General features: G+C 37.8%; 1 protein-coding gene and 1 long non-coding RNA gene across 11 annotated transcripts in view; both read right to left on the minus strand.

The window, feature by feature from the left end:
* The window catches only part of ptprsa (protein tyrosine phosphatase receptor type Sa), a 276,827-nt gene that overhangs the window by 216,362 nt on the left and 34,518 nt on the right, over positions 1–25,947 (minus strand). For all 10 annotated transcript variants that reach the window (XM_083558977.1, XM_083558975.1, XM_083558972.1 and 7 more), the window contains exon 2: positions 1,639–1,732. The gene's annotated coding sequence lies outside the window, so the exon portion shown is untranslated. The remainder of the gene's footprint in view (positions 1–1,638; positions 1,733–25,947) is intronic.
* On the minus strand, positions 18,314–22,371 carry LOC310735222. Its single transcript, XR_014536246.1, has 2 exons — positions 21,473–22,371; positions 18,314–21,427 (listed from the first exon to the last, which is right to left on the minus strand). It is a non-coding gene; the product is annotated as an uncharacterized lncRNA (long non-coding RNA).

Below are 25,947 nucleotides of genomic sequence, written 5' to 3' on the forward strand. Positions count from 1 at the left end.
TTTAGCCAAGTAGCAATAAAGGTAATAACCGGTTGGGTAGAGATGATAAGTAATCTGTCTGGATCACTGGAGGAGGAGGAGGAGACATAATTACAGAGATGACAGAGCAGCTATTCAGATAAGCGCATGTTAGGAGCATGAAATTTTTTGAAAACCGTATGCAGACTTATGTACTCATTTCAAAGGGATTGAAAGTCGTTTCCTTTCTCTTGAAAATGCATTTCTTATCTGTTGGGCTGTGCATAAGTATTCACTTATTCTTGAAATTTTTCCGCTTTTGTCCACAGAGTTAGAACCTGGAAATGGCATGGGATTATATGTAATTTATCTCCATTTAAAAAACAGCATATGCAAAGCAATCTACAGTTAAAACAAAAAAGAAAATCTAAAAAGAAAATCACTTAAAAATAAGAATTGATGAGGGGTTTATAAAAAAATATCCAAAATGCTATTAAATCCTGTTAGAATTTAAAGAATATGCAACAATCAAGACTGACTGCCCAGAAGAAACCATCACAAAAAAGTCAGATATTTATGGAATAAGTCAAAGAAGAAACCTAAAGGTCAAGCATAGTGGTCACTCTCATCCTGATTCTACCACCACCATGCTTTCCTCTGGAAATCCCCCCCCCCCCCCCCCAAATTTATTTATTATTTTTTTTTTATTAAAAATAAAAAATAAAAAGCAGAAGAAAACTGTGAGCACATTATAAATATTTTGTAATTCTTCCATTTAATATTTCGCTAGTATTCAAATCCTGATTGTTGTAACATTATAGAGGCAGCCATCTTGGATAGCCAGAATTGTTTCTCAGCACAGTTTGAGATCGTCTCTAGGTTACGTATGTAACCTTAGTTCCCGGAGGGAACGAGACGCTGCGTTCGAAACTCAAAAGTTCGAAGTTCCCGAATGGGAAAGTTGGACGAGTTAGCTACATTAGCCGAGATAAGGAGCAAAATGAGCATATTTCCTGGACACCAAATACAACCTGGCTAATCAAGGACACCATTTTAATTTGACACTAAAAACGGCTTTATATCTAAAAAAAAGTCCTTTATGTAAAAAAAAAAAAAAAACTGTCAAATGCATGAATTTAAATAACTTGAACTCAGACATACAGAATATGCATTTTGGTTTGTGAATATTTGTTTTACTTTGAAACCTTACTAGCATGGATGATTGAGATTAAGCAGAAATGCACTATATGGACAAATGCATTGGGCCACCTGACTTTTCCAGTGGTTGAATGACTCTGTACACAGAGCTCCATGAAGATATGCTTTACATGGGTTGAAGTTTAGGATCTTGAATTGCCTGCTATAGAGCTCAGACTTCAACCTTATTAAACACCTTTTGTGATGAATGTGAATTGTGACTGCATCCCAGGCCTCCTCGCATGACCTTCATCAGTACCTGACTTTACTAATACCCTTGTGGCTGAATGAACACAAATCTCCACACTCTAGTGGAACACATTCCCAGAAAAGTGGAGATTATTATACGGGGACAAAATGTGGAATACGATGTTCAAAATGCATATACCAATCTACAGTCAGGTGTCCAAAAACCTTTGTCCATATAGTGTATCAAATACAAAAATAGCAAGTCAATTTTAGACTTTAATCCACTGCTCTTACCACTGTGTAGTTTTCAGATGTTCTGTAGCTTCATTCTTCAGCTTTTCTCTTCAGTGTCTCTTTTTCTTTCCTTCCTGCCCCGAGCTGCCTGGACCTTAAGATGAACAGAGAATGAAAGAGAAACGGATGAAAAGGGCTACCGAATGACGACCACTTCTCTACGGCAGCAGGATGAACACGCTCGACATTGACCACTCGCTCTGATTACGCAGGAAGACGAGAGCGAATCTGCATTTTTTTTTTAAGTGTTGCAATCATTTCGTGCTTACATCAAGGGTGCTCAAACTTTTTGTAGCCTTCAAGTTCCACCAAAATCCTTAGCCTAGATTTTTATTAGCATCATGCAAAGTGTCTATTATATAGTAAATATTTATTCGCCCTATACAGCTTTCTGTTATAATAACACATTGAGTTAGTATTAGGTGGTAGATTAGTGGCTAAGGCATTGGAGATTGGATTGGAAAGTCATGAGTTCAAATCACAGCAACACCAAGGTGCCACTGCTGGGCCCTTAAACAAGGCCCTTAACCCTTCCTTGCTCAGTTTGTATAAAAGAGGTACTTGTAAGTTGCTCTGGATAAAGGGCATCTATCAAATGGCGTAAATGTAAGCATTTTTAATTGCCTATTCGTTTTTGTTGCTGTTACAATGAAACCTATTTGTTAAAAAAATACAATGAAACAGAATAAATACTATAAGAAAGTTAGGAAGATCAAATTTTACTTTATTATAGAATACAGATGGTTCCCAAAATACAATGGTCTGACTTTCAATTTTTCGATCGTATGATGACGATAGCGATACGATATTTTACGTTTGGTGCAGCAGGCAAACATAGCAGCATAAGCTCCGCCCTCCACTCGTTAACTGGCGCTCATCCGTGCCCCCGCTGCTACAAACATCTTTACTGTATAGTTTATAGAGTACGGTACTGTAAATTATTTTTGCTAAATTATGTACAAATTAAATGATTAACAAATTACAGTGTACTAGAACATACTGATCACTACTTTTGAGGACTCCTGTGTATTACAGAACCATGTCTCGATGTTTTCAAGTTACAATAGGGTCATTGGAAAAAATCTCCAGTGTAACTATGGGACTACCTGTATTGCTTTGGGGGTATTTATACTCATTACATGAGTATTATTGGAATTGGAAGTACTATAAAAAAAAATCCTCTGAATTTGTCAGTTCAAACTTCTAATCAGGAAAACTTACATTAGATTTTTTCAATTTGATTAAATGAACTGATATTAATATCCCCTACTCATCCGCTCATTAACCACTCTGTATACAGTGTCTGGCAGTTGACTTCACTATATGGAAAGGAGGAGAATAAGAACGAAAAAGAGGGAACTTGGACAATTATGTATATTTCATGAGGTGATAATCTTACACTCCAGTACTCATGTTAGTTCTCACTCTCCAGTGTTCTGTATTGTTTTAAAGACTATAATCACACTCTTGATATCACCCAAATGAGGATGGGTTTCCCTTTTGAGTCTGGTTCCTCTCAAGGTTTCCTCCTCATGTCATCTAAGGGAGTTTTTCCTTGCCACAGTCGCCACGGCTGCTCATCAGAGATAAACACACATCGTTCACCTTAACTGTTAAATTCTGTAAAGCTGCTTTGAGACAATGTCTGTTGTGAAAATCGCAATAGAAATAAACTTGACTTGACTTGACTTTAGGTGATGCTGTCGTGGCCTATCCTGTATTAACATCTGTGGGCTTTGGTCAAACGATATTTAAAAAACATTTTTTTACTGTTCATTTACACACATTTATTTTATGTTCAGAAATAAGAGAACGAAAAAACTGGTTGTTAAATTTATTCATCTTTATGTTTATTATATATAATTCTTTGCATATTAAACAATAAACAATAGTTAAAAAAATATCAACAAGAATAAACAAGTATATATAATATATACATAATATTTTAGGGATGGTAAAAATTGTGTGCATTAGATACAAGTTGGCATTTGTATCATGATGCATCGGTAAGTAACAATTTATTTTATAATTATTAATAGATGTGCTTTTATTTTCTAGAAAGTGACCAATAATTTGTGACCAATATTTTATATGTAGATTGATTTCTTTTTGCTAAACTGTTTCTCAAGCGGGTTCTCTGAGCATCACTGCTGCAACGTGAACATGACCGATGACCTGAGAGTCACATGGAATAGATTAACATGGCAGAGCTAGATCTGCATCTTTTCCTGGAGACAGAACAGGAAAAGAAAGTCTGATATTATTTCATCTTTTAAGTAAAGTTATAATTTGTTGACTATCCAAACCAAAGAAATAAAAGCGAACTATCAGTATTTAATTGATTTGCAGAGCATCTTTTTTCTATTGCATTGGAATGCATTGAATGGCATTGTGTTGAATCAAATTGAAATCGAATCACACTGAATCGTAACGGGGTGAATCGTGACGTATCACATCGGTAGTTGCTTTATACGTATCTTTAATGTATAGTATCATTGGCTGTGCATCGAGATGCGAATCGCATCAGCCTCAGATATGGAGATGCACATCAATAATAGATAGAATATACAATCAGGTATACATGGTGTTTCCTGTCAGTGTGATCAAGCTGATTCCAGAGGTAAGCAGCATTAAATGTGTTGCTAATATTACTATACTATTATTAATGAATAATATGTACATTTAAGCCTTTTGTCAGATGCCCTAAACCAGAGATGAGCAGTTAAGGGACTTGCTCAGGGGCCCACTAGTGGCAGCTTAATGGTACTGGGATTTAAACTCAAGACCATCTGATCAAAAGTCCAACACCTTCACCAGTGAGCTACCATTTCCCCAATTTTTGTTTTTTGTCAAAACTTCCTGAGGAAAATATTAACTTTTGCTCCATTTCACATTGCAATATGGGAAATACCCTTAAGACAATTGTGCATTTGTGTGGTAAAAAATGCAACTCAGTGGTCACTTGTGACTTCCAGCACTGTGCCAAATAATAATAATAAAAAAAGCAACGTAATCTCCTTGCTGAATCTTCACTGAGCCCATTTCCAAAAGTAATAAAAGTATGTTGTTTTTTGACAACAAAATTAACTGTTGAAACTTTGTCCTGCAGGGTAAAGAAATAAAAATTTTTCTCTCTCCTTTTAGTTTCTTTTTACTCAAGCAACAGTGATTCCCTCATCAAACCCATCCCTGTTTCCCTCATCCCAGGAGCCTCTTGGGGCATGGTTTCCTAGACAACCAGCCCGGACACGATTCCTTTTCCTGGCAGGGCGCTCTAATTCGAGCTCAGCCAATCATAACAGCTAACGGCTGAGAGCAATCCCAAAGGACTGCAGGGCTGCGCTGCGTCCTCACAAACCTTTCTGTCAAGTGTCCTGTCCTGGGATTTAGTCTAATGTACGGCAATTTACTTCCCACACACACACACACACACACACACACACACACACACACACACACACACACACACACACACACACACACACACACACAGGCACACTATATCAGTGTTAATTCTCACCACAGCTAGTTGACATCATGTTGTATTTTTAAGAAGCCCTATGAGTCTTTCCAATGATTGATTATATAACATGGGGCTCACAGGATAGTGCTATTCTAATGCTAACACCAGTCCCGGATGATCAAAATCTTCTTTTTATCAACACGATACTACACATCATGGGTTCTTTCTTGTACGACGATGTTTTGCCAATCAGATGGCTACAACGCATGTGGAACACAGTTAGGAAGCTATCAATAGCATGCATGTTGGATTATATAACATGGGTGGAGCATCGAATCCCATTTCCTCTCTCAACACCCGAGCAAAAGACCAATCGCGTTTGTTTTCTCACGGCTCCAAACATGTCGGAGTGGAAAGCAGGCGCTGTAGCGACAGATGGCAAAGCATCATGGGGTATTGTAAATTGGGAGATGGCGGATCTGTGATGAACCCGGTACGCCAAAAGCTTTGCTACTACAAGCAGCTACTCTTGGGAAATTAGAGAAAGAAAAAAAAAAACCCAGTGTTACATCAGTGTGGCTTCTGAAAATATTGGACTAAATTATGATTTATTCCGCTTTTTGATTTAATGCCCCAAAGCTTTTAATTGTCTATCATTATGAATTGCAAACCATCCATATGGCACACACTTCATTCAGAGCACTTATTCTTGTAATTAAAGTACCATAGAACACGTCATTTAGAACTATTACAAATGATCTGTGCTTAGTAATGAACTAGTGTTTAAATCAAACACTAAAATATTTGCAAAAAAAAAAAAAAAAAGCCCTTTAGTTAGAAGCCTTTCTAGGTAGATAGAAAACAATTTTAACTATACAGAGCCTGTCAAAAGTTTGAAACCACTTAGTCCTTTATGCAAATGAAAAAAACACAATTTGCAAATGAATTACTGGAAGAAAGTGGACAGATGAGTCCAAATATTTGTCTCTAACAAAACAAAAAAAAAAAAACAGGAGTGAAGATGTTAGCAGACTGCCTCACCCCCACAGTCAAACATAGTTACAGCTTACTGTAATTTCCAGACTATAAAGTGCACCCATATATAAGCCACACCCACTGAATTTGACAAAGATTTTTATTTAGAACATAAATAAGCTGCACCTTTCTATAAGCCGCAGGTGTCTACACTAAAACTAATGAACTTTACACAGGCTTTTTTCCGAAAGACAGTGACTGTTACACGGTGTAACGGGTGAAATATGTTGTGGCTCCTTTAAGAGCAGAGCGGCATTTTGGGAATAGCCTGCATTTTTCCGGTATTACTGCATGTGTGCAAGACCGAGGAATATGTCCTCATTATTTTCTAATGCTCATTTCTAAGTTTCTTTGACTAAACCGTAACGCTGTTGCCAAGAATAATAAAAAAGCACGAGTTTTGGAAACCTGTCTGTGCTTATATGATTTCTGTTGCAACTGGAGTTAGCGAGCTCTCCCTTCAGCCAGACTCAACGCGCTACAACGGCTTGTATCTAAACAGTAGCCCACCAAGAAAGTCATTGTTCAATGTCTTCCTCCCTCCTTTTACAACTATTTCTCTTCTGTTTTTCTTTTGGCATCATCGTGCATTTAAAAATCAACACCGGTGGAAGTTTTTCTCCCGATGCCGTGCAGCTCAGAACACAGGTGAGGTGCGTTTTTTCTTTTCCGTTCGGAAATTTCATTGGCCTAATGTTATGGGGCTCAGTTTTTTGGCTTGAAGTTTGTAAAACCGGGAAAAACCCAGGAAAAATCCATAAATTAGCCGCTTCGTTGTTTAAGCCGCGGGGATCAAAACATAGGAATAAAAGTAGCGGCTTATAGTCCGAGAAATACGGTAATCGTTTGGGGTTGGAAAAGGTTGGAGACATATATCCCGGAGAAAATGAAAGGAATCCTGAACCTACATGGCTACTATTCCATACTTCAACACCACGCAATTCTGTTTAGACTGCAACTCATTAGAACCGACTTCCCCGTAAAACAAAACACAGAAGCGTACAAGATCTGTAAAGTTTTATTTAGAGAGCAAACAGTCGTCTGGAGTGTTATCTATCATGGAATATCCTGCTCCGTCACTGCACCTAAATCCTATTGAACTGCTTTGGAAAGAACTGGATCACAAGAATGAAATCCTCAACACCTTCAGCAAGCTTTAAGAGGCATGGCAAAGTATTTCAGTTTGAGTATCAGTAAAACTCATTTTATCTCTAAAACACCAATAGTATGAAATGTCATTTATTCATTGTAATTGCTATTCCACAAACAATGATTCGATAAATAATAGATTGTATATTATTAATAATGAACAATTTGTCTGAAAGGGATACAGGTCAAAATAAAATCATAACATTCATAATCAATTCATTCACCGTGCAGTGGATTTGGGTAACAGTAAGTGCTGGTTGCTAAGCAACATAAAGGTCAAAGATTATGCTATTTGAATGGACAGAGCTATGGCTTAACACTGGCACTTTAATAACGAATTCAATTACGGGGATGAGGTTGCAGGGGTAGTTTAACAATTTCCCCTCTCGCTGTCTGCCATATGATTAAATAAAAAAAATAATAAAAAATGAAACAGGATCTCGATACCTGTGAGCCGTCCAGAGATGCTCAATCAGTCTTCATCTTTTTATTTGGACTGCGTGAGCAACATGACCACTGCACGTTTGGCCTGCACCTACATCCGTTTCGCACAGGGACGCTAGGAAATGGGTTTGAATACAAAACCCGTATTTGAAAACAAATCCTTCATGAGGGCGTGATTCTGACACTGCGGGTGAAGATATGAGTCAGATCCAATGCTTTTGGGAAACATTAAGAAATGAACATTAAGACCAGCTGTAAATCACGCCGGATGCATGGCGCACAGTCCCGGCCAGGTCTCACATATTGGACTTGGGCTGTTAAGCTAATTTGTATGCAACACTTTGTAGTGAAGGCTTACTGGCAGTTACAGCACTACAGATTTCATGCTGCAATTTGCCAGAATACCGTAGTGGGCGTCGACTCAGAGAGAACAAATGCCAAGTAATGGGAATGTACACAGCGCAGAGATGTTGAACCACAAGAAAGCGATTATCCACATGCTGTAAGAGCGAGACATGGAGCCACAGTCCAGTCGTCTAGCACATGCAGCCAATACACTCCACTAATACTAATTCATTGTTCTCTTCAAACGTCGCTTCCCAAAACGGAATTCACGGCTTGTAAATTTCTCTCTGGCTCCAGACGCTCTGAATCAGAGTTGCAATAGCGAGAATGTTTAGTGCAGATAAGTGCAAAAGCACTCATTATTTAAGCAGAGGCTCTCTGGAACAGCTGAATAATAATCACCCACAATGGCTCGGGGTCAAGATGAAACTGGAGGGCCTACAATAGAAAGGGGGTTTTGAAAACGCTGAAATGATGGAAACGAATAATTTGAGGATATAAAAGGCATTACAATGAAAACAGCCAAGAAAGATCTAGACAGAAATGTATATATACACATAGGTGGTTTTTATTTACACGATGCAATCCAAGATTCGTGCTCAAAGCCGAACATGAAGCCAAACCTGGTTCAAGAACCAGGGAACCTCCATAAATGAGTTTTATAAGGCGTTAATGTGTAAATAACATCAAGTTCAGGACTATAATGCTTTATAATTCAGCGCTGTCAAATTCTTGATTCTGATTGGCTAGAAAGTGTCACATGAATAGCTTGTTTTAATGATGTACCATTGTGTTACATCGAAAACAATCTACTCCTCGATGTAGCCAAGACCAAAGAGATGGTGATGGACTGCAGGAGATCGAAGACTTCAACCAGCCACATTACCATTGTGGGTCAGGAAAGAAAATGCCACTAAAGTCACACACATTCTGGATTATAAACAGTGTCTCCTCCACGACCTACTGATGAAACAGCGGAGCCCTTCAGCAGAGGATGAATTCAGCTCGGCTGTAGAAAGCAGTGGTACAGGAGGTTGTTTGTCCCAACAGCAATCACTATATGCAGCACTGATAGATACAACACTTAGGGCAATACCCATCCATCCATCCATCCATCCATCCATCCATCCTTCCATCCTTCCATCCTTCCATCCTTCCATCCTTCCATCCATCCATCCTTCTATCCATCCATCTATCCATCCATCCATCCATCCACAACTGATATACAGTACCTTATTGCAAATCTAGGCAAGCCACTTAACACAATATGGACAAAAGTATTGGGACACCTGACTTTCCCTGCCATATATGGTTCTTCCCCAAACTGTTACCACATATTTAGAGGCACACGATTGTTCTTGATGTCTTTGGATGTGTAAGCCAAAAGAAAATTTTCCCTTCACTTCCGCTAGAAGACCAGACTGCACCCCAGGCCTCCACACCTCACCTACATCAGTTTTGGACTTTAGTAACACCCTTATATCTGAATGAATCTCCACAAAATCTCCAAATAATCTAGTAGAACATCTTACCAGAAGAGTAGAGGTTACTATAACAGCAAATGAGGACTAAATGTGGATAAAGCCGTTCAAAAAGCAAATCTTATGTTTAGGTGTCCACAAACGTTTGTCTGTATAGTGTGTATCTTAGAAATATACATTTAGATATGGAATTTAAAAAAGCAAAGCTTTAATGCTCAGTGTCCTTCAGCCCTCGCCGACACAGCCACAGATGTGTCCAGGATACCGGACAGGGTCTGGTGGATTAATTACTATAAATCATTAACACACACACACACACACACACACACAGACACACACATAATGATAATACAGTGAACTCAACGGTATCACCATTACACGTTTTCTTTTCGAACGCACGGCTGTAATTCAGTAAATGGCCTCCAGAGATATTAAACAAACCGGAAATCAGTCGTAGTAGCAATCTGTCGAATATGTGCAAGAAAATTAGTTAGTGAAGCATATAATCAGGTATGATCACTGTGTATCCACTCATGGGAAGAGTGCTACTGACATTGACATTAAAAAAATATTCAAAAACAAAAAACACACCCAAAAAAATAATATGTGCTCGGAAAGGATTTGGACTTTGACCTCTAGAGGCCTGAAGCGAGTCTCGGATTGCAAAGCTCGGATCATCCTTTTTAATCCACACTCATTAAGGATGAGCTGCATGATCAAACCCCGGCAAAGTCCAGCAGCCGGAATGAGGAAAAAATATTCCCCATCACAGATAAGTGGCGGCTTTGATGACAAATGTAATAAATTACTGCTGATCAGCACTTAGACACGTGCATTAACATGTAATGCTGATGACATTGGTCATTGGTGATGTGTGATCAGGGGGAAAAGCGTTTCAAGGGTTAATTAAGGCTTTTACTGAAATGAAATTTCATACAGCGTATATCAAACTTCTTTAGCACTAGTGAATTAATGCAATGAGTCCTTAGTTTTTAAATGCCAACCTAAAACACACATACAAACACACACACACAACCACACAGACACACACATTACTTTCTTTCTTGGTACGTGTCACTGTGGCTTCTTGATCCGTACTGAAAACATGATTCGTACTGCACATGTGAGAAAATCTTTTTGTTCTGCATTGATGACTTCCTGTTATTGGCAACGTTTTTTAATAACAATTTAGAGATATGGATTCTTTTGCATTTTATGTCCAGCGTCAATAATTTTTTTGTTAAATAAGTAGAACTTCCTCAAATTCCACAAAGCGAGAGAGAGAGAGACTAAATAAATAAGGATGAAAGGAATCAATTAATTTATAAATAAAAATATTTAATATATAAATAACTGTCTTGTGGGTTTCTTATGTGCAGACATTTGTTATGCTGAAATACGTTGAATTGTCAAGTAGAACATATACTGTATATCATGTAAAACATGTGAATATTAAATGTAAAACACACACACACACACACACACACACACACACACACACACACACACACACACACACACACACTTTTATTACCGAAATAGGGTTAAAAAAATGTAAACAATTTAATTAACATTTTTCCATTTGTTTAATTTTATTTAATCAAATTACTTTGTGCCGATTGAATCGAATACTCAATTTAATCAATATAATTAAAAAGTGTATTGAATTAGTTTGATTTATACAATTACATTTTTTTTAAATTTGCAAAGGTGACATTTTACATAAATTTGTTTTGAAAACAATTTAAACCGGCGATGTTCAAAAGTGTTAAAATAAATTATGTTAATAAAAAAAAACAAGCAATTTTATACTTTGCGTTTCTTCGCCCTAACTTCCCCCCAGTCTCACTAAGCTGCCACTCTTTGGCCCTTTAGCAAGGCCCTTAACTCCAGGGACCCCGTATTATTTCTGTGCTCTGACCCCCAGCTTCTTAACATCACAGGAATATCCGAAGAAAGAATTTCACTGTGCTCTAATGTACGTGTGACAAGTAAAAGCACCTACTCCTTCTCTAAATGTATCTCCAATCGCTCCAGTGTATAGCCATAGCATTGAAATCGCTTGAAATGTCACGATCGTTCTTCCCGCTCAATTAAGACCAACAAAGACGTCCACACTCAAATGGTTTCCTCCGTCCCCACGGCACGCTATTCAAACAAGCTGTGTAGCTCTGATCGCTCTGTTCGCCTGTGAGGCTCATGGTGTGACCTTCAGGTACGCTGAGACAGGCGAGACCTCCCATATCCACTTCTCCTCCTCAGCTGAAACAAAAATAACTCTCACTCTCCCCGCTGAGAGGACATCTTAAATAAATTACAGCTACGCTATCCTCCGATGATGTGATCTTTGTACCCGAGCAAATTAAAAATTTAAACCTATTTAGCAAGGTGCACGGAGTAACTCGAAACAGTGCCGTCGACAGCCATGATAATCCGCCAGAACCTTGACTTTGGGCTCTTTGGATACGCCCTCTGAAACGGCAAGCAATATAGAACGAGCACGAGGCATATAAGCTAATTATGCTTATTGTTATGTACCAAATATATTGGGACATTTGACTTTTTGAAATCTGCTACCACAGATTTGGAAGCACACAATTGTAAAATGAGTCTCTGGATGCAGTAATATTCAATTTTTCCTCCCTTGAACTACAAGATCCAAGCATGGAAGCCAACTCCAGTAAGATTTTGCTTTACACGTTTGAGTGGAAGATCTTGAATGACCTGCTGTAGAGCTCTGACCTCAGCTTTATTAGTGCTCTTGTGGCTTAATTAATATCCACAAATTCATTTTAATTCAATTCAGTTTTATTTGTTTAGAGCTTTTAACAATGGACATTGTCTCAAAGAAGCTTTACACAGATAAACTAGTGATAAAAGATAAGTTTTTAAATTATAATAGTAAGTTTGTCCCTAATAAACAAGCCAGTGGTGACTGTGGAAAGGAAAAACTCCCATAGATGGTATAAAGAAGAACCCTGAGAGGAACCAGACTGAAAAGGGAACCTCATCCTCATCCTCATCTGGGTGGCACGAAATGTACATACAAATCTACACAAACACAGTGGAATATCGTCCCGGAATTGTGGAGCTTACTATAACAGCAAATAGAGATTAATTGTTGAATGGGATGTTCAAAGAATGACGTACGAATGTTGTTCTGCAGGTTTTCACAAACGTTTGTCCGTTTATTCTAAGCAGATTATGATGTCCAAATTGGAGGCTCGCAGAAATTGTAATAAAATGAATATACCGTAAATATAGGAGATCCTATACATGTACTTTTTTTTAAAGCAGAATAAAGTGCAAACTCTGGCTCACGTTAATGCATTCATTAATACAAATGATCTGTCCCATAGTAACAACTTGCACAGGCATTTATCTAAGCAAACATTTCACCTAAATGGTAAAAAAACCCGAGTGATTGTTGATATGGTGGCATTTTGAGTGATTGTTCTCTGTGAGGCAATAAATATAGGAAGTGGTGGCTCAGTGATTTAGGTTCTGGGTTACTGACCAGAAAGTCGGGGGTTCAAGCCCAAGCTACCACTCTTGGGGCGCCGAGCAAGCCCATGACCCTAAGTGCTCCAGGAGTGCTGTATCATGGCTGACCCCAGCACCTTTCTTTCCTTCATGGAAAGAGTCTCCAGTCTTCTGTGTCAGCTTTGAAATTAGACCGAAAAACTGTAGCTTTGGGTTCTCAGACATGAGAAATATCCAGGATTTAGAAGTTAGCACTTTTTGTGGAAAAATAAAAGACAAAACTATTGTTTCTAGTTGCTAAAACGTAAGATCAGACTTTTTCCTGGAAGATTATTGATAAATTATTGCTATAAAACGATTGCTATAAATGGATAAAAAGCACAAGGTTCCATTCTTTAATGCAGATTGAATGCAGAACACAAATTTGTGTTGCTTGGGAATTTTTTCACTGTTTTATGTTGAAACGGAAAGAGAAATTGCGGTGCTCTAAGACTTTGCACTGTTAGCATGCTATTACCTTTGACGACAGTTTTTCTGTAAAAATAATTACTTGTATCGTCACCTTTTACTTTTAGATAACAGTGTTACATGTAATGAATGTAATGTAATGAAACTGAGATCATTTTCCAGGTATAACTCAGCTATCATTATTTATTTTGGATTCTTTCCTTTTTCACTCTTCTATCGCAGGAAACTAAAAAAAAAAAAAAAAAAACTAATTTAAAAAATACATCTTTCCCGGATATCATGCGCTTCTCAGTCAATAGTTACCTGAATAAATGAGATTCAGCAGGAACCTGATGAAGAATCTTTTGTCCTCTAACCTTTTGTTAATTAATCCATTATCCCGGATTCCATTATTTCCACCCCCACCCAAAAATAGCATCTAATTTCAACCGTGCAGGTATGATCCAGCATCGCAGGGCCACGGACAGGCTCTTTCCCTTCCTGTTAATGTAAAAACCTCTCTATGATCCATCAGCCTTGACCCTGATGGTGGCCCCGATAACTAAAAGCGGTCGGGTTGAGATACGCCGCTGTGTAGGGCGTCAGCTGGCGATGCTATCTTTTAGAGAGCGACAGCTCGGTTTCATCGTTCTCAGAAAGAAAGGCTGAAACACAGATGAGTTAAGAGTGAGAGAGACCAAAAGAGGGAGAGAGAAAGTGAGAAATAAAGACAGAGGTCCTCCAGTGGCCAGAGTGAGCTTATTTTTTCTGGGCTTGCTGGATTAAACTAATCAAAACATGAATCAGACTGTCAGCCCTGAAGACAACCCTGATGGCCCCTTTACCTCCTCTGTGGGGGTAATAAGGAACAGGAGGCTTCCAGACATGTGTTTCCCACACCCTTTCTTACCCCATTGATCACAGAAAGGGCTAATGGTGGACACTACTTCAGACAGCCAATCGAGGCAGCATCTTTTACTAAAGAAGGTTTTAGCAGTCCCTGTGCTATATATGAGGTGGTGTCAAAAACTTTCGAGACTAATAGTGTAACTGGCGCTACTCTGACCACGTCTGCGATTTCATCAAGTTAGAAGAGCAAACGTGAAATTCTGCATGGAACTGGGCAAAATTTGCCACAGAGATGTTTGACATACGGTGATGCTGCAATAAACGCTTCAAGAGCAAAAAGAACATCGCTGGAAGACGACGAGAGATCAGGAAGACCTTCAACATGCCCGTTCGTTTAACGTTTTGCATGATGATTGTCTGAGAACAATCCACATGATCTTATTTTCACACAAACCCTTCTCACCAGATTTGGTGTTCCCGAAGATGAAGAACCAGCTCAAATATCACTGTTTTGACACCATTGAGGAAATTCAGCATGAATTGACAAGCTTCAAAAAGAAGACTTCCATGGCACATTCCAGAATTGGCAGGAGCGCTAGGGTTTTGAAGGTGTGTCAACGTAGACAAATAAAGTACTTTTTTGTGACGATCTTGAAACATTTTAATACCCCATATAGTAAATAAGGCGAATTTAATAAATGGCTCGGGGCACAAGAATTTCACAAACTCAAAAATTTTGAAGAAAGTTCTGAAATTAAGAAATTTTTTCTTCACATAGTCAGAGCGCAGGGTCAACCAGGATACAGCACCCCTGGAGCACAGAGGGTTAACAGCCTTGTTCAAGGGCCCCAAAAATGGCAACATGTTGCTAACTAGGCTTGAAACCCCAATTTTTTTTTAAACCGCTGAGCTACCTCCCCTAATTAGTAGACACTTAGCACAGATGAACTTATTGCACAAGCACAATGATGGATGCCAATTCATTTTCAATACAATTCCAATTCCAATTTTCAGCGAAAATTGTGGATTCTTTTTTCTCGAGTCCCAAGAAATCTGTCCACATTTGAATGTTCTGTTACGTATAAAGAAATTTTACTATTTGTACTAAATATTTCTTATTTATTTGTTTATATATTATTTTACACAATTATATTTGTATTATATGTACTAAATACTAAACACAAAAATTATAGATTTCTTGAAAATAGTTGTAACAATAAACTCAAGTCAGGAACTCGTATCAACATAACAATCTGGTCCACATGAGGTGCAGAGCTAATCTTTATATTGGGGTACATAAAGACAAGATTTTTTCCTCACAGGTGTCAAATCGAGCGTTTGTTAAATTACAGTAAAGATTTTATATTTATATTTAGTAAGGGGAAAAAAATTTGTGTATGCTAGTACAGGAAAATAACCACGTAGTGCAAAGCATCCTGGGAGACTGAGGCTAATTATCTGGGAGGGTTGGCCAGCTATACTTATATTGGACCTACCCAAAAATTGTGTCACGGATTTTCAGAGGTTTTACGGAAACCTCTGAAAGGAAACAGAGCTGGTGCTTCATTTAGCCTCTTGTTTGCAGCTTAAAATTGCTAGGTCAACATTTTCGAACTCCCCAAACATCTTCTTGTTTATTATTTTACTCCTTGGTGCATTTAGCATATCATATTAAGGAAAATACTCATTCTAAACAGGGATTTGACATTGCGATTAGCCACAAAAGTAGCACAAATGTGTGTGTTAGCAAATGTGAGTGTTAGTATTCGAGGAACAAAAGCAATGTTTTCAGCCCCTAAGATCACCAAACGAAAGCTCAGAAGAGCGGGAAAGATGTGGGGTATAATCTGGATGGAGTAAACAAAAAACAAAACAGGAGAAATACTTCTTAATTTGTCTGGGTCTCAATGCTGATGCTCTTGCGACTGTAAAACTAGCTAACCTAGCTCACCCTATTAGTGTGATCATTTAAGAGAGAGGCCGAGCCCGAGGCCGAGCTTTTTTTTCAAACACCTCCTGACCATTAACCATCAACCAAGTGCACACTCTCCTACATCGACTAAAACAGAGCCGCTGATGCACAATGGCTAACTCCAAATCCGTGTTCTCATTCACATATTGATTAGTATGGCTTTACTCTGCTAGGCCCTCGAAACCCTCTTTCAATTAGTTAGTATTAAAAAAAAGGACACAAAACCGCAACACACTTACAGCTGTTTACTTTTTTTATTGGCCTTTATGGAGTCATCATTAGCTTTGATAGCGCTCTCTCAGGGACGTTCATCATGCGCATGAATAAACACTAACTAAAGAGCAAGCAGATGATCTGTTCTCCCAAAAGCCCTCCGGTGTTGAATCGATCCTGAAAGATTTTCTCTCTGATAAAAATCTTAATGTAGAAATAATGTGGTTAGATTTTATTTATATATTTCTTCTATTACTAAACATTATTCCGTTTTCATCTACGGGACTGGAAGACTGAGTTGGTAAAGTCACCATGTATTAAATTCTATGATTTTAGAGTATCAGAAGTCAAATTAGGACAATATTTTTTTAACAATAAAGGAGCTTTAATGAATAAATACACAGATAAGAACATGTTCCCCTTTGAGTCTGGTTTCTTCTCGAGGTTTCCTCCTTATATTGTCTCAGGAAGTTTTTCCCTCACCAGCTGTCATCACCTCTGGCTTGCTCATTAGGGATAAACTCATAAGGATGAATTTATAATTTTAAAAATTCATATTCATAATTAATTTAGTTCTGTGAATTGTTATTGTTAAAAGCAATTTAAAAATCAAATTGAATTAAATTTGATTATATACATCTGTAATACTTATGTTGATATTCCTTAGAACACAAACTCTAGCATTCTGACCATCAGGCACTGAGAGTTTACATCCTACACAAACGCATTCTTACCATCAAACACCAACAAAATTGATGCTTCTCATCAAACACCAACAATCTGACCTTTAATGAGGAAAACAGTTAACAGTTTTACTATTAGACACAGGTATTAATAGCATATCCGAGATTATAATCTATATATCTGTCTACCACCTGTATATACACTGTATATATCTTCTGTACCATTGTAAAGTGCACATATCTCAATTTATATATCTACATTTCTCCACATATTGTGCTTTACACACCTCTTGAACATATTACAAATTTTCATTTCGCTTATAGATCTTATACATGTTTATTGTTACTGTACTTTTTTTACTGTTCAAAGCCTATATATTTAATGGTTGGAAATAAATTTACATATTCATCTGCACTTGTAACTTTGCACAATGCTACTATTGGTATTTCTGCATTTTGTTGTTGTGTACCTGTACTGCAATGACAATAAAGTTGTATCTATCTGTAACTATCTATCTATTCTTTATTAAGCACCAACAGTTGCCATGTAACACCTAAATTCCTCATAAAAAAAACTTTCATCAAACACCAACATTCTCACCATCAACTACCAAAATTCACACCATCAAATAAAACAAATTCAGACCATTGAAGACCAACATTCTCACAAACACAAACATTCTTACCACCGAACACAAACACAAACACTTTGATCCTCAAACACTAGCATTTTAACAACCAAACACTAACATTCTAAACTATCAAACACCAATATTCTTACGAACAAACACCAGTTCAAACCATCAAACACCAACATTTGGACCCTCTTGTGTTTAACACCAACAGTTTAATCATTAGACACAAATATTCTCCATCAAATCCATTCTTCATTAAATACTAAAATTTTTCAGCCAACACCAGTCTTATTGTGTACCATTTATTCATATTTATAATTTGAAAAACACTTTTTCAATTATAGTTTCTGTTAACTGCTTAATGAAAAAAATTATAGTATTCACAACTATCATAATACACATTTAAAATATATATAATTTAATTATAAACATTTATTATTCTGTTTTTTTTGTTGTTTTTTTAAACTGCCGCTATGAAGGTCTGGGTGACGACACAGGATCTGACCTCACTCTTGCGAACCATCAAGCAAAATAAAATAAAAAAAAACCCTCAGTAATGAAAAGCTGAAATCAATCTCAGCAGAACCCCTTCACCCCTCCCTGTAGTGCAATATTCATCAGCATAAATCAGTGGATCAATTTATGGAATTTTCCAAATTGAATGGTATTGATCACCTCTACAGCTCTTCTGAAATTTCCCTACACAATACACACACATATTAACCTTCTTGCCCTACAGATGACCAGCTTTTTTTTTTTTACTGAAAAAAATTCACATGCTACATGAAACTTTTTCGAAATCTATGATTATTACTACAATAAACGAAAGTATTACTAAAGTGTATGTATCATGCTTTACCTTTTTTTTTTTACCTTCCTTCTGCTACTCCTGTCTGTAAATAGTTGTTGTTTATATTTAATTACTGTATCTTTGACAGCTATAATATGAAGTCACTCGTCAGAAAATCAGCGAAGCTGTTAGATAAATGTACAAGGGGTTTATTTAATAAGCCAGCAAGCAATAAACCACCTGGCAACAGAAAAAAAACAACAGGTGAGTAACTGGGGTGAGAGGTACAAGCTTTTTCCTTCTACTTACTATCAAACACCAACATTCTTATCAACAAACACCAACATTCTTATTAAATGCCAACATTATTTTCATCATCAAACACCAACATTCTTAGCACCAATTACGATCAGCTTACATCAACCTACATTCCCATCAAACACCAATATTCCTATCACCAATCACCAATAGCTTACATTAAACACCAACATTCTCAACATCAACATCAACATTTCTACCATCAGCCATCAAGTGTTTACATCAAACACCAACATTCCAATCAAACACCAACATTCTTACTCTCAAACAGCAACAGCTTTAATCATCCACCATTCTCATCACCAAACACCAACATCTTGAATATCAAACACCAAGAGTTTACATCAAACAATACAATTCCTATCACCAAACACTGACATACTTATCATCAATCACCAACAGCTTACATCAAACACCATCATTCTAATCAAACACCAATATTCTTACTCTTAAACACCAACAGCTTTAATCAACCACCATTCTCATCACCAAACACCAACATCTTTAATATCAAACACCAAAAGTTTACATCAAACACTAACATTCCTATCACCAAACACTGACATACTTATCATCAATCACCAACAGCTTACATCAAACACCAACATTCTTATTATCCATCACCAACATTACTACTAGCAAGCACTAAGAGTTTACATCAAACATCAACATTCTTTCCACCAAACCAACATTCTCATCAAACACCAACATTTGCATCATCAAACACCAACATTCTATTTAACAAACACCAACATTCTTACCATCAATCACCAGAGGGTTACATCAAAAACCAACATTCTAACCATCACACACAACAAAGGTTTCAATAAAATACCAACTACAGTATTTGCCTTCAATCAGTAAATGTTTCCTACTCCAATTTTTACCATTAAACAAATATTTTTCAACAAACACCAAAATCTATCATTGTTCCCACTGGAGATCCTGAAGAAGATTTACTAGCACACACATTCGTCTTGTACAGTTACATTGCATTCCCAGTGACACAACCACCTCCAAACAGCACATTGTGCATCCAATACATTCTAAAAAGAAGTAAAAAATACTTAAGAATAGTTTTTATTAAGTGAAAATGAGGTGTTTGTCTCATTATACACGGTGAAAGATGTGCATCTCACCAATTAAGCTCGGCAGGCTAAAACCTGCGAGGCAACAAGGCAGAATAAAAACGCTTGTGGAGATGAGCCGAAAGGCAGGATCCATTACCATAAGTGGGATGCAACTCATCTAAATTCAATTTCCAGCATTTCGGACAAGCAACGTGTAAAACGAGGCATTTATGTGAATTGATCTTCTCTCTGTATATCTTGTCCAGTCGTGCTTATTTGTACTCCTAGGTAGCTGTAATCATTCCTACTTGACTTCTCTCTCACCTCCTGTCAAAAGTCGAAATATATATGGCGCTTATCTCGGCAGCATTGACATCCTGCTCGAATATATAGCACTGCTATAGGATTCCTGCTCATCCGTCACCGTGTTTCCATCCTGTTTGTCACTCATATGAATTCCGAGATGCCATTGATAACAGCTTAACAAATGCCTGTGCACATGTTTTTGCTGGGTCATTGATACATCGCTTAAAGGACAACACAAAGGAGTGCATTAAAGTCTGATGCTTTAAAGGTAAAGGAGACCTTGGGCAACAAGGCTACATGCTGTATTAATCCATGATGCATTTGCCCTGCTGCCATCAAGTCATTGTTCAGATGGTATACGTCTTTTGAATTCTGTCACTAAAGACCCTCTTGAATTTCACAGCATTTGACTGACGGACGTAGTAGATGAAGAAGTATTGGATTTTTGAGTTTGAGTTAATTACAAAGTTTTGAGTTTAAATCCCAGCACCATCAAGCTGTCACCACAAGGACCCTGACCCTCAACTCCTCAGTCGTTTAAATGAAATAAAATGTAAATGACCCCATTGTAACTTCAAAATAGCGTAAGTCAAGACATGGCCTAGCCCACCCAGGAGTCTTAAGGCATGGTGATTAGTATTTGGTCGTATACTGTTATTTGTTAATAATTTTCAAATAATAGTACATAATATAGCAAAACAAAGCAATTTGCATTACCATACTGTTTGCCAGTTTGTGAGTGGAGGGTAGAGCTACGAAGCACACCGCTAGCTGATAAGACTAATCAGTGCCTTCTGTTTTAGTGTCCAGCGACGGCGATAAAAAGGAAACTGGGATTCGAAACACCAGAAATATAAAAATAAAAATATTAAGTTTGCCTGCTGTGCTAAACATAAAATCATTTTGTCTCATCGCTATCGTAAGATCGAAAAACCATAGGTCGAACCATCATAAATCAGAGACTACCAGTAACTAACATAAAACACCAGATGGACCACATGCACCCATCTTCACAAAATAACTTCACAAAACACATATCTACAATAATTAGTATGCAGATACCCCCAAAACACCCAAGCCATATTTTTCCAACTTGCGCAGATAATCTGTATAGACTCCTGACCTGGATGCGTTGATAAAAACATGAACACTAATTAATTGTTATCATACTAATCATTCAAATATTTCCTTCCATTATTCTCTGCCCCAGAATCATGCTGAGAAGATCACACCAATCCATGCAACCAGTACTTCTCCATCCCCAAACCAAGAGATTCCAGATTCTTATGAAGAAGCCTACAGGTTCTTAAAGTGCCATGGGACTAGTATCTAGTAGGATATACTTCATACAGCCCTACCAGGGTGTCCACACTCTGTCCGAGCCTCCCAGATTGTCAAGCTTACCTTACCCTATCACAGATAGCAAACCCAGCATGCCTGTGGAGAAACCTCTTTTCCACCATCAGTACACCTTATTCTTAAGATAAGACAAGGATGTAAATTGGCAGGTAAATCAAAAGCACCCACAAATGAAACACCTGTTTGACGACCTCTACAGTGACTAAACCCACAAAGCAGCAAACCTGATTTGTTTGTCAGTTTGATGTTTGCAATCCAAATGTCAATGAATCTTACAATATGCAAACCACGATGATAATTTTTGTCTGCCTTGCACATTCTGGCTACGGCTCCAGTTTCATTTTTGTGACTCTTGGTATGGCAAGATCCAAAAAATATTGACTTTTGCTAAAATGTATCAGTGGTGGAGTGTAACAAAGTAAATGTAATTTGTTACTGTATTTAAGTAGTTTTTTCATGTATCTGTTCTCTACTGAACTGTTTCCATTTGGGGAGACTTTTACATTAACTTCACTACATTTCAAACTCAAACATTGTACTTTTTACCCAACTATATTTTGCAGAATCGGTTGTTTCTTCTATGTATGAGTGGATAAAAAAAAAAAAAAAGAGTCAAGTATGCAACAATCCATCAATCAGAGTAGAGCCTGCGCTCTGTTTTGAACTTGTTTCCATTGCTGCTTGGTGTATCTACTTATCACCAACATACACTTTGGCATCAGTTCAACAGCAAGCAGAACATTTTAAGAGGAATAAATGATGGAAGAAACTCCTGACTCTGACTTTGCCACAACACCCTTGTCCTTATTTACACGATTTCTTTTAAGTAATTGAAAAGAAAAACTAATTCTTTATTTTCAAGTGCCTTCTCTGCCTGCCTTGAAGAATTCTCATATATATATATATATATATATATATATATATATATATATATATATATATATATATATAATATATTTTTTTATGTAGTTTAAACTCAAGTACATGGTTTGTGTACTTCGCCCACCACCAAATCCAAGTTCACCAATGCATATCGCTATCATAATGATCACAATGTGTAGCAAAACAAAAATAATTGGCAAAATCATTCCATAAAGCAGTGGTGGTTACAGATTTATATTCCTGGAGATCACTGCCATGATTTTACTCCCTTATACAGTGCGGCTTACAATTTCTTTTTATCTCATTCATACAATTGAGTGCCGATGGAGTTAAGAGCCTTGCTCAGGGGCCCAGCAATGGCAGCTTGGCGTGGCAGGGTTTTGACCTTGGGGTTAAAGTTCCAATGCCATAACTACTAAACTACCACCTCACTCATGTGTCTGTTTTTGCTGAAAGATGATGCAGCAAAATAACGAAGCTTGCTAGAAATGCTACTGCAGAGGTATCCTTCCTAACGGAGGATAAGAGGATTAGCTGTCAATTATCAGCCTCAGGGGGGGCATTAGCCCGTTTAAGAGGGCAGGACCTTCCGCTTTTGTTACGACACAGACATGGAAGAACACTGCTGCGGTGGCGGGAAGAGGCGGAGCAAAGGTCACATGCCGAGTCCATGTTGCTTTCTCTCCTCACAAAGCAGGCCTCTTGTTTTATTGGCTCTGGTCAGCGGTCGCTGGCAATACAGACATCTCCTGGACAAAGAAGCAATATGGATCATTCTGAAATGGTTCCTTCAAGATGTTTCTTTTTTTTGTTGTAAAATTTATTTATTTCAGAACATGTCCTTGCTTTGCTTTTTATTTAAGCGAGATTTTCTGTCTCACCAATGATTGATTTCATTGGTGAATAACGAATCAAGTAACGACAAGACAGTGTCTGTGCTTAAGTACTTTAAGAGCATTGCCATTTTGGGAGATGGGAAGAGATTAAAGAAACTGTTCAGACTCATGCGATAAGAAGTTGTTATTGAGAATTTCCAGGAGGGAAGACTTGCAATCACTGTGTCACAATAAGAGAAGCTGAAGGGTGGAGGACAAGGACCCCTGACGAGGCTATGCAGCTGCGCTTTGGCATGGAAACACACCCATTCACAAGTTTAAAAGAGGCAGGAAATTCCCCACTAGCACTCTAGCAACAGGGCATGAAGAGAGGCGGCAACAAAGTCCACTCCATACAATAGTCGGCTAGTTTGAAAAACCTGAGTCAGCCTTTTTGCTACATTCATCTCTAGGGGCCAAACATGGGGCAGGAGATTCAGATCTTCAGCACTTATTCATTTCTGCTCTTTCTTTGTAAACCTCGGTGCTTTCTCATCAAATAACCTGACCATAGAACGAGAATTTGCTACAGTCAGGATGCAGAGGCAAAAGCAAAAGAAGGTTTGAATAATATAAAAAAGAGCCTGAACACACAAGGCGGTCCTGCTTTAATTCAGACGAGATAAATTGCTCGAACTGTACAAACGCAATAGTCATTAAGCAATTGGCTTGTCATTTCCGATTTTCTGAACTCTGCCCTCTTAATGACCCTGTCTTCCCAAACATAAACACACGCATGCTCAGCACGTACACTCCCTCACCGTCCGCTAGTCAATAATTTTGAAGGAGCACCTCCCCTGGGAAGCGACAGGCAATCTCGTGCATCTAAGAGCTCCGTGCAATGAAAGAGCTTGTGATTGCATTCGACCGAGCCTTAAAAAGACGTAATACATCAAACGGGCAACAGATAAAAAGCCATTGCGTGCAAGTTAATCAGCCGAGTGCCTTTCATGGCCGTGCCTCCATTTGTCTCAATATTATAAATAAGGTCCCAGACACCAACTTTTATTGAAAAAGCATAACTGTAAATAACTACATAGCTAACAATACCATTTGAAATCGCTCCCGAGGATCCAGGCTGGTTTGAAAATGTTATCCTTTGTTTTTCTTCACAAAGTGTGCCGAAACGATAACGAGACCTTGAGGTAATGAATCACTCTGCTTTAATACATGCTCTAAAAAACACACAAAACTCCCCCAAACAGGACCTAGCATTAGCATAGTTCTGAATATTTAAATGCCACCCCTTTCTTGCCTCCTGTTTTATGGCTGATAAATGGTAGGTCCTAACAAAGAGTAACACTATGATGCAACTATTCCATTTTTCGAATCCGTCTTGACATGGCCTTTCAATCAGCTAAGAGCCACAAGAGGTTCACAGCCTCGGAAAAAAAAAAAACAATGGAAAAGATCAATGAAAGTAATTTCTAATTTCACCCTCGGCTGAGGGCCGTCAAACAGCGAGGCGCACCACAAAGACTTTACTTTAATTGGATCATATACCAAATCATGTTTGGGGCCAATGATACCATGCATTTTCAACAAGGGCCTAACATGGGAATTAGCGATATGGGAATTAATGATATAAATAAATAAATACAAACATATAATAATGACTTTTGAAGATTGAAGATGAAGATTTTACCTGTTGCAAATTACAACAAACAAAAAATATTTCGTGAGGTTGGACCAAATCAGAGGTTTCCAAAGTTTTTCCTTTTAAGGTCCAAAAACTTGATTGAGTAAATGTCGCATTATACCAAACTGTATTATATTCAAATTTAATTTGCCATGGTTCCCCCTCGTATGTGATGACAAAATATTTTGAAAATATATATATTAATAGAAACATTATAGCCACACTATGACACCAAGACTCTTTGCTTAATCAACTCAGTTTATATAAAAAGACTCGAATGTTAATGTTACTCTTAGAACACCGATCTAAACTCTATGTCCAGAAGTGTTGGGTCACCTAGTCATAAATGAGCATTGCATTCCACATTTAGTCCCAATTCACTCTTACAATTCCCTCCACTCTTCTGGGAAGATGTTCCACTAGATTTTGGAGTGTGCTTATGGATACTTGTGTTCATCAGCCATATGGGTGTTACAAAAGGCAAGTACTGATGTAGGGTGAGGAGACCTGGGGTGCAGTCAGCGTTCCATTTCATCCCAAAGGTGTTCAGTAGGGATGAGATCAGAGCTCTATAGCAGGCCATGTAAGATCTTCCTCTCCAAAGCATGTAAACCAGATCTTCAAGGAGCTCACTTTGTGCATAGGGGCATCGCAATGCTGGAACAGGTTTGGGTTTCCAAGTTCAAGTGAATGAAAATGTTATTATAGCGCCATCTAAAGACGTCCTGTACAATTGAGTGCCTCCAGGTAACAGTTTGGAAAAGGACCACATATAGCAGGAAAGGTCAGGTGACCCAATACTTTTGGAAATATAGCGTATTAATAAAATGATATTACTGACTGAAACACTGATTGCTATCTATGCAAATTT

This window comes from Silurus aristotelis (genome assembly GCF_946808225.1).
Source record: "Silurus aristotelis genome assembly, chromosome: 13".
NCBI lineage: Eukaryota > Metazoa > Chordata > Actinopteri > Siluriformes > Siluridae > Silurus > Silurus aristotelis.